Source organism: Bufo gargarizans, chromosome 6 (genome assembly GCF_014858855.1).
Source record: "Bufo gargarizans isolate SCDJY-AF-19 chromosome 6, ASM1485885v1, whole genome shotgun sequence".
Classification (NCBI taxonomy): domain Eukaryota; kingdom Metazoa; phylum Chordata; class Amphibia; order Anura; family Bufonidae; genus Bufo; species Bufo gargarizans.
Genome location: NC_058085.1, coordinates 381,440,385 through 381,450,930, shown reverse-complemented (window position 1 = coordinate 381,450,930; position 10,546 = coordinate 381,440,385). Strand labels below are relative to the sequence as shown.

At 38.7% G+C, this 10,546-nt stretch overlaps 1 protein-coding gene across 2 annotated transcripts in view; it reads left to right on the top strand.

Annotated features, from left to right (window-relative positions):
- The first annotated feature begins 888 nt into the window (after positions 1–888).
- The window catches only part of LOC122942418 (killer cell lectin-like receptor subfamily B member 1B allele B), a 104,930-nt gene continuing 95,272 nt past the window's right edge, over positions 889–10,546 (top strand). For both annotated transcript variants that reach the window (XM_044300031.1, XM_044300030.1), the window contains exon 1: positions 889–982. The gene's annotated coding sequence lies outside the window, so the exon portion shown is untranslated. The remainder of the gene's footprint in view (positions 983–10,546) is intronic.

The window sequence follows — 10,546 nt, the reverse complement described above, 5'->3', positions numbered from 1 at the left end:
CAATATTTTTCCTTACAGAAACCCCTTTAACCCTGCACACTAACCTATTAAGATTTTAGTATTATTACTGCATACCCATCAAGCTGGCCAGGATTTAAAGACCTCTATTAGTTAAAATGAACCCAATATAACATGCCTGCAACAACAATCTGACTTCCCAACTGCAACATTATAGATCTGGAATTCTTAATAGGAACATGCTACCAAAACATATATATGCCTGTGTGTTTGGCTGTTTTTCCTTAACACTTCACTTATAGCCGCCGGGCACCAGGCAGGACTGGTTTTAGGTCCCCTGTGGAGATAGATACGGGTCTCGGAGATGTGGATTGCATCTTTCAGATATTTATGGCATACCTTTATCATCCCTTTAATTTCTTAATATATCCCCAGCATAGCCATAGATAGATAAAATGATAGAACTCTGACTGCAGCCTTCACTAGAGGGAGCTCTGGAGCTCTCTGCATACTGTGTAACTATTGAATTTAATGTGCAGTTTACTTTAAGCTGCTAAACTCCACCTAGAGGTAACTGCAGACGGACAGTGTTTTAAATCCATGTCTATGCAGGAATACCGAGGGCTATAAAGATATAGTAAGAAATTATGCAGCACATTCTAGAGGGGCCATTTACTTTTTGTTTTTTTCCCAATGTTCTGTATGATATACCCTGTAAGTATTTCTGCTACAATTGCTTTCTGTTATAAAGACAACGTCACTAATGTCTGTTCTTGTCAAGTCCGACCTCTTTTCTAATTCTTAAAACCACGGAGGAAGTAGGGTTACAAAATCATAACAATACAATTTGCGCACAAGGCAGGTACATATGGAACAGCCTCTCCGCAATCTTCATCTACTCTGATGGACTAATTTGAGTTTTTTATTTTGCAGGTGTGCTTGGGTATCTGTTATAATTGCATTATATCTGACAATACGGATACCCTGCTATAAGAAGTATTACAACAGCCAAGATCACATCAAGGTACTCTGTGCATTTGTCATAGAAAGCATTGTTTTATATTCTATTGTATTGTATTATATGGGATTGTATTGTACTGTGTTGTATTATATAGTATTGTATTATATGTTATTGTACTGTACTGTGCTGTATTATATGGTATTGTATGTAGCATTGTTTTGTATTCTATTGTATTGTATTATATGAGATTGTATTATATGTTATTGTACTGTACTGTATTATATGTTATTGTATTGTATTGCACTGTGTTGTTGAATCGTATTGAATTGTATTGTATTGTACTGTAGTGTTTTACTTTGGTATAGATCTATACTGTAGTAAATACTGAGAAAACAGGAAAAGTTAAGCACTTTTTGGATATTGGGTATTCGATTATTTAAAGATCTAAACTGTGTATGTATTTTCCTGAGCAAATTGCTTTCATCAGCCCAGAAACTAGTGTATGTTGAAGTAGTGTTGAATGAATCGAAGCTGAAAAGAGGAATTCAATCCAAATTGCAGGAACAATTTGATTCGCCGCAAAGCGAATTTCCTCGTGCTTCGTGGTAACAAATTTGGCCTGAAATGGCAGTAAAAGTAAAACAAATTCCTACTTATCTTTCTTGAAAATCCTGCGTTAAATATCCTGCACTGTGACATATGAAATCCCCACGCCGTCTGACATGATGACGTCATCGCGCACTGCATGAGATTTCGCACAGAATTTTCAAGCAAGATGGTCGCAGTGGCCTCTTCGTGATCAAATGGATGAGGTAAGTAGGATTAAATTATAATTTTTTATTTGCAAACAGTAAAATGCTTCAATATGGATCTGAGATGTTGCGATCACCAATGAACGTCTTAGGCAGGGTTCACATCATAGTTTTATTTTCTGTTGTTCTGCTCCTTTAGAGGAGCAGAACAAGGGAGAAAAACTGAAGTGCTGGATGGGCACTTACAGTAGTAAATGACCATAACGGAGTCAAACAGACTCCATTAATTATAATAGAATCCATTCAGTTTCCATTCAGAATACAGTTTTTTCTTTTATTTACTGGAACAAAAAAGTCCTGTATGCAGGACTTTTTCATCCAGACTTTTTAACAGTCCCCGAATTAACTACACAATTCATGTTGTGCAACATTTCCATACATCTGAACAAGTAAATATATGGAAACTGTATCATGAAAATATCTTTTATGTTGTACCTGCTTTTCAATAAGTGAAAATTTCTTCATATATGTTCAGTTTCTTTTTGAGGGTACATCCACATAAGACAGAAGTGCAGAGGGGCTAATTTTCAACACTTTACCAGCACCTCAATTTATGCTGCAGATTTCACCTTTGGATGTGACACATTTTTTGATGATTTTTCTGCCAAAATTACATCCAGTGTGGTCTCACTGTCAAGAAGTTTTCAATTTTCAGGAAACTGATGGTCTATCCTCAAGATAGGTCATTTACAGTGCCTTGCAAAAGTATTCACCCCCCTTGACTTTTTTTTTGTGTTTTGGTGCCTCACAACCTGGAATTAACATGGATTGTGTGAGGATTTGCATCATGTAATTTACAGAACATGCCACAACTTTGAAGATGTTTTTTTTTTTTTTATTGTGAAGCAAACAACAAAATGACAAAATAACAGAAAAAGTCAATGTGCATAACTATTCACCCCCCTAAAATCAATACTTTGTAGAGCCACCTTTTGCAGCAATCACAGCTCCAAGTCGCTTTAGATAAGTCTCTATGAGCAGTTGCCACATCTTACCACTGGGATTTTTGCCCATTCCTCCTTGCAAAACTGCTCCAGCGCCTTCAGGTTGGATGGTTTGTGCTTGTGAACAGCAATCTTTAAGTCTGACCACAGATTTTCTATTGGATTGAGATCGGGGCTGTAACTCGGCCATTCCAAACATTTACGTTTCCCCTTAAACCAGTCAAGTGTTGCTTTAGCCGTGTGTTTGGGGTCATTGTCCTGCTGGAAGGTGAACCTCCGTCCGAGCCTCAAATCACACACAGAGTGGGACAGGTTTTGCTCAAGAATATCCATGTATTTAGCACCATCCATCTTTCCTTCCACTCTGACCAGTTTCTCATCCCCCCAGCATGATGCTGCCACCACCATGTTTCACTGTGTGGATGGTGTTCTTTGGGTGATGTGATGTGTTGGGTTTGCACCAGACATAGCGTTTTGTTTGATGGCCAAAAAGTTCAATTTTTGTCTCATCAGACCAGAGCCCCTTCCGCCATATATTTTGGGAGTCTCCCACGTGCCTTTTCGTAAACGCTTTTTGTTTTTAGCTGAAAGTAATGGCTTTCTTCTGGCCACTCTGCCATGAAGCCCAACTCTGTGGAGTGTACGGCTTATTGTCGTCCTATGTACAGATCCTCCAGTCTCTGCTGTAAAACTCTGCAGCTCCTCCAGGGTCACCTTAGGTCTCTGTGCTGCCTCTCTGATTAATGCCCTCCTTGCCCGGCCAGTGAGTTTTGGTGGGCAGCCATCTCTTGGCAGATTTGCTGTTGTGCCATGTTCTTTCCATTTGGTTCTGATACATTTGATGGTGCTCCTGGGGATCATCAAAGATTTGGATATTTTTTCATAACCTAACCCTGACTTGTACTTCTCAACAACATTGTCCCTTGTTTGGAGAGCTCCTTGGGCTTCATGGCAGTGTTTGGTTAGTGATGCCTCTTGCTTAGGTGTTGCAGCCTCTGGGGCCTTTCAAAAAAGGTGTGTATATGTAATGACAGATCATGTGACACTTAGATTGCACACAGGTGACATCAATTCCCTAATTATGTGACTTCTGAAGGTAATTGGTTGCACCAGAGCTTTTTATGGGCTTCCTAACAAAGGGGGTGAATACATACGCACTTGGCAATTATCTGTTTTCTACTTCTAAACAATAGTTTTATTTATATATTTTTCTCATTTCACTTCACCAACTTAGACTATTGTGTTCTGATCCATCACATAAAATTCAGATTAACAAAACATTGAATTTAAGTCTGTAATGTAACATAACACAAAAAAAGTCAAGTGGGGTGAATACTTTTACAAGACACTGTATGTCACATTGGTGGAAATCCAACTACTGATATCCCTTCTGATTAGTTGTTTGAAGGGGCTTTGCCACTGCAGGGTCCATCAAACTCTTCTCCATCTACTTGATTGAGGCAACGCAGGATAACGTGACCGTACCCTACAGCCAGTTTCACATCATTATTGTGAATATGCTTGCAAATCCTGACCAATCTGAGACTGTATCGATCCCAAATAACAGCATTATAGAGATCTAGGACGCTGTTACTTTGGGTCATTAGACCTGGATTTGCACTCGTGTGAAATTGACCTAAGATGAAAAAGAAAAAATTGCATATGCCCACGCAATATTACACATTAGTGAATTTCCCTTTCCTAGCACCATCGCTACTGATCTACATGAAGCAGATCTGCAATACAAGGACTAAGGGACAAGTCCTACAAGCTGAATGAGACAAGTACTTTCTGGTATTAAACTCCAGGAAACCCCCTTGTGACTCTGATACAGGGGCAGATTTATAAAGGGGTCCTGACACTTCAGACCTTCTCCATTAGAAAAATAACTATGGTCCCTATATAAAATCTCATCAATGAGTAAGCTCACTTTTTACTTTTACGGTGCACCCACACTGGCATAAAATGCAGAAGGACACCTTGTAGACTTTGCTGCAGATTGTAAAAAGGAATCCGTGTAAAATCCACAAGGAAATTTATATGGGGCTTAACTTTCAAATCTCAATTTTCTACGCAGTGTCTGGATCTACTTTGTGGCTGCTATAAAATGCTGTGGATTTTCCGCACAGAACCCCATTGCAGAAAATCGCCAGTATTTCCTCCACATTTTGTCTCACAGCAAGAGCTATAACTTGTTTTAATTTTTATTTTTTTGCTGCCATTACTGCATACGTTATTTTTTTTAACATTTTAAGATCTTTTCAAACTTTTTTGCATAATTGTTTTGAACACAAAAGAGAGCATTTATAGTATTTAATTATAATGTAATTATGATATAATGCTTAACTTTATAGCAGCAGAAGGCGCAACAATTAAATCACAGAATTATTTTTTTTACTTCAAAAATATTGAATTATGTTTTGCATTTATTTTATGGAATTAAAGAGAAGCATGCTGTATGTATTTTTATGCTGTATGACTTATTTAATCTTTTTTTATTAAATATATTTGTTCTTTACTTTTTGTGAGCCGTAGCAAAAACCCACTCCATCCTCTTACTCTGGGTTCACACCTGAGCGTTTCTGAGACGCGCGTATTTGTTGCGCATTTTTATGCATGTTTTTTGCAATAGTAAACGCGCATTTGACGTGCGTTTGTGTGATTGACTGCAGTGTTGTCCAATGAGTCTATGGCCAAAACGCGCGACAAACGCCCCAAAAAAACCTCAAGAACTTGTTTATGCGTCGGGCGTTTTACAGCGTGTTCAAACGCGCTGTAAAACGCTCAAGTGTGAACCAGGGCCATAGGAAAGCATTGGTTTTCACGTGTTGAGCGTTTGTAAAACGCTCAGGTATGAACTTAGGGTTAGAGCAAAGTTCAGAGTGTGAGATGCTCATTATTATGTTGGTTTCCCTAAACATTTAAAACATGAATAAATGTAAACTGCATTACTGCTGTACTGACTATAGGAAAATTAGAAGCTTTTTCTGCAAATTTTTGATCAAGAATTTGTCCAGCCCATGTACCAGTGACGAGGTGGCTACTCTCAGAGAGGACCTGCGCTGTCAAACTTGCAACTCCTGGGCTTTTGACCTACATTTTAAGGCAATGTAGAATCCAACTATGGGATACTCTGATTAAAAGCACTAGGCAGATGGGCAAGGTCTAAGGCCACCTGCACACGTTGCTGGATACATGCAGTTTTTCCACAGGATTCAAGTGCAGAAAAAAAGCTGCATATTACAACCCTCAATTGATCACCTACTAAGCCTTCTGTATTCAGAATGCTATTATTTTCCCTTATAACCATGTTATAAGGGAAAATAATACAGTGAATAGACTGTCACCTAGCAACCATGCGTGAAAATCGCACCGCATCCGCACTTGCTTAGGGATGCATGCGATTTTCACTCAGCCCCATTCACTTCTATGGGGCCTGCTTTGCGTGATAAACACACAATATAGAGCATGCTGCGATTTTCACAAAATCACCGCTCATGTACACAGCCCCATAGAAATGAATGGGTCCAGATTCAGTGCGGGTGCAATGCGTTCACCTCCCGCATTGCACCCGCGCGGAAATCTCGCTCGTGTGAACAGATTTTGGTGCGGATATGCTACAAAAAACGCACAGAAATCTATACAGAAATTCATGTGGATCTTATGTGGGTGCACCCGTGTGCAGGTGGCTTTAACCCTTTCTACCCTGGGTCAGTTTTCACCCTCCTGCCCAGGCCATTTTTTGCTAATCTGACATGTGTCACTTTACGTGGTAATAACATTGGAACGCTTTTACTTATCCAAACCATTCAGAGATTGTTTTCTCGTGACACATTGTACTTCATGACAGTGGTAAATTTGAGTTGATATATTTCACCTTTATTTATTAAAGAACAAAAACCCAAATGTACCCAAAATTTTGAAAAACAAAACATTTTCTAAATTAGAATTTCTCTACTTTTAAGACAGATAGTAATGCCTCATAAAATAGTTATCAGTCATCATTCCCCATATGTCTACTTTATGTTGGCATCATTTTTTAAATGGCATTATATTTTTTTAGGACATTAGAATTTCCAACAAAATTTCCAAAACCATTTTTTTTAATCACTAATTCAGTCATAAAGTGATTTTGAGGGGCTTTTGTAATGGAAACCACCCATAAATGACCTCATTTTAGAAACTAGACCCCTCAAATTATTCAAAACTGATGTTACAACCTTTGTTAACCTAGAGAGGCATTCCACAAGAATTCAAGAAAAATGGAGGCGAAATTTCAAATTTTCATTTTTTGGGAGATTTCTCATGTTAATCAATATTTTCTTGCAACACAGTAAGGGTTAACATCAAAATAAACCTCAATATGCATTACTTCGATTCTGCAGTTTACAGAAATACCCTATATGTGGTAGGAAACTGCTGTAGAGGCACAGGGTAGTGGTCAGAAAAAAAGGAACGCCATATGGTTTTGGAGTCAGATTTTGCTGGAATGGTTTTGGGCACCATTCTGTATTTGAAGAGATCCTGACTTACAGTGGAAACCCTCAAAAAGTGACACTGTTTTGGAAACAATACTAAAATAATGTATTAAAGGGTGTACTGAGCATTTCAACCCCATAAGCATTTTATGGAATTTATACTCACTTGGCTATGCAAATAAGAAGTTTAATTTCTTCTAATAAAATGTCACTTTAGCCCCAAATTTTTCATTTTCATAAGGGGTAACAGGAGAAAAAGCACCCCATAATTTGCTATCCATTTTCTCCTGAATACAGCAACACCCCATATGTGGTGGTAAACTGCTGTAGGGGGACATGGCAGGACTCAGAATGGAAGGAGCGCCATATGGCTTTTGCAGCACTGATTTTGATAGATTGGTTTATGGGCGCCATTGTTTTTTTATTTTTTGAGTGATTGTCTTATGTGCAGGTAAATTTTTGCGGGATAAGGTGATGGTTTGATTGCTACTATTTTGGGGTATATATGACTTTTTGATCACTTGGTATGACACTTTTTGTGAGGCAAGGTGAAAAAAATGGCTGTTTTGGCACAGTATTATTTTTTTTTTTACTGCATTCACCCTATGGGGAATATCATGTGATATTTTTATAGGGCAGGTTGTTACAGACATTGCGATACCTAATATGGCTATTATTTTTGTTAAGTTTTACACAGTAAAAGCATTTTTGACAAGAAAACTATTTTGTTTTTGTGTTGCCATTTTCTGAGAGCCATATTTTTATGAATTTTTTGAGCGATTGTCTTAGGTAGGGTCTCATTTTTTTTATTTTTTTGCGGGATGAGATGACTGTTTGATTGGTACCATTTTAGGGTACATGCGACTTTTTGATCACTTGGTATGACACGTTTTGTGAGGAAATGTGACCAGAAAATGGCTGTTTTGGCATTGTTTTTATCTTTATTTTTTTACAGCGTTCACCTGACAGGGTATATGATGTGATATTTTTATGGAGCAGGTAGTTACGGATGCAGCGATACCTAATGTGTCTATTATTTTTGTTAAGTTTTACAGTCAAATAATTTTTTAACATAATAAAATCTTGTTTTTGTGTTGCCATTTTCTGAGAGCCATATTTTTTTAATTTTTTGAGCGATTGTCTTAGTTTTTGTCTTAATTTTTGTTGGATGAGATGATGGTTTGATTGGTACCATTTTGGTATTACACTTTTTGTGAGGAAAGGTGACTACAAAATGGCTGTGTTGGCACTGTTTTTATTTTTTTTATGGGGTTCACTTGACAGGTCTGTATCCTGTGATATTTTTATAGAGCCAGTCGATACGGACACGGCGATACCTAATATGTATGTCTACTTTTCCTTTTTTCCTATTTTTTCCTATTTTTTTTATAACTTAATTATGGGAAATTGGTGGGGTTTTTTTGTTTTTTTTTTACTTAAAACATTTATGTTTTTTTAATTATGTAAAACCCTTTTTATTTAACTTATTTTTTTACCTTATTTTTTGTCTCACTATGGGACTTCAGCTTTTGGGGGTCTGATCCCCTCTACAAAGTATTACAATACATCTGTATTGTAATGCATTGTCTGTAAGTGTATTACACACTGTAATACCATGACTGCAATGCAAAGACATACAAGGACTACAAACAGTCACCGTGGCTCGACATAGCTTTAAATTTTCATATAGTCAATATAGCAGTAATGCAGTTTACATTAATTATGTTTTCAATGTTTGCATTTGTGCATAAAGTAGTGTGCTGCTATTTGTAGTCCTTATTTGTCTTTCCATTTACTTGAATAGGATGTAGAATTGTAATTACACTGCAATATTGCTGCAAGCAGGAAGACGCACAGGTAGCAAAAGTAGCGATTGCACTAGCACCGTCTCCTCTTCAAACAGCGGGTCGGAGGGGGTGCCGGGATTGAGACCCCCCATCAATCTGATACTGATGACCTATCCTGCGGATAGGTCATCAATATACAACCTTTTAAGGGCTCATGCACACGGCCGCTGCCCGGCCATGCCTTTATTGTGGCCCGCAAACATACGGGTCCTCAAAATATACGGGCACCGGCCATGTGCACACAGTATCAAAGATGCGGACCCATTCACTTGAATGGGTCCGAAATCCGGAAGGATTGCTTCTGTGGGGTTTCTCTTTCCGTGCCTCCGGACCGCAAGCAAAAAAAAAACATTATCTGACAGTAAGCAAGATACTGAAAATGGTGGTAATGATGAATTTAAACACACAAAATATGTAAAAGTCAAAGAGACTTGATAACCATTAGAAGATAGCATCAGAATGGACAAGGTTTATCCACTCTTGGAAATATTTTTAGTATCTACAGTGGATATAAAAAGTCTACACACCCCTGTTAAAATGTCAGTTTTCTGTGATGTAAAAAAATGAGACAAAGACAAATCATTTCAGAACTTTTTCTACCTTTAATGTACCACTTAATTGAAAAACAAACTGAAATCTTTTAGGTAGAGGGAAGAAAAAATATAAAAATAAAATAATATGGTTGCATAAGTGTGCACACCCTTAGGGATCATGCACACGACCGTATGCCCTCCGAGACATATGGTTTGTGAGCAGGCCATATGTGCCGGAGCGGCATACATCGTGTGCACGGGAGCGCACAGCATCATACGTTACTATGATGCTGTGCGCATCAGGCCGCCGCCGGCGCTATTGTCCCGCACTATGATGCTGTGCGCTCCCGTGTGCACGATGTATGCCGCTCCGGGACATATGGCATGCTCACAGACCTTATGTCTCGGAGGGCATACGGTTGTGTGCATGAGCCCCTAAACTAAGGCCCCTTTCACACGGGCGAGTATTCTGCACGGATGCGATGTGTGAGTTGAACGCATTGCACCCGCACTGAATCCCGACCCATTCATTTCTATGGGGCTGTGCACACGAGCAGTGATTTTCACGCATCACTTGTGTGTTGTGTGAAAATCGCAGCATGCTCTATATTCTGCGTTTTTCACGTAACGCAGGCCCCATAGAAATGAATGGGGTTGTGTGAAAATCGCAAGCATCCGCAAGCAAGTGCCGATGCGGTGCGATATTCACGCACAGTTGCTAGGAGACGATCGGGATGGAGACCCGATCATTATTATTACCATCTTTTACCATGGTGATGGATCATGTGATGGACCATGTGATGACCGGAGTGACGTCACCACAGGTCCTGCACACAGCAAAGAAAGAAGACAGAAGAGATGCCGGCTGCGCAATCAAGTGGATTAAGGCGAGTTAAATTATTTATTTTATTTTTTTAACCCCTCCAGCGCTATTTTACTTAGAAGTCTGTATTCAGAATGCTATTATTTTCCCTTATAACCATGTTATAAGGGAAAATAATACAATCTACAGA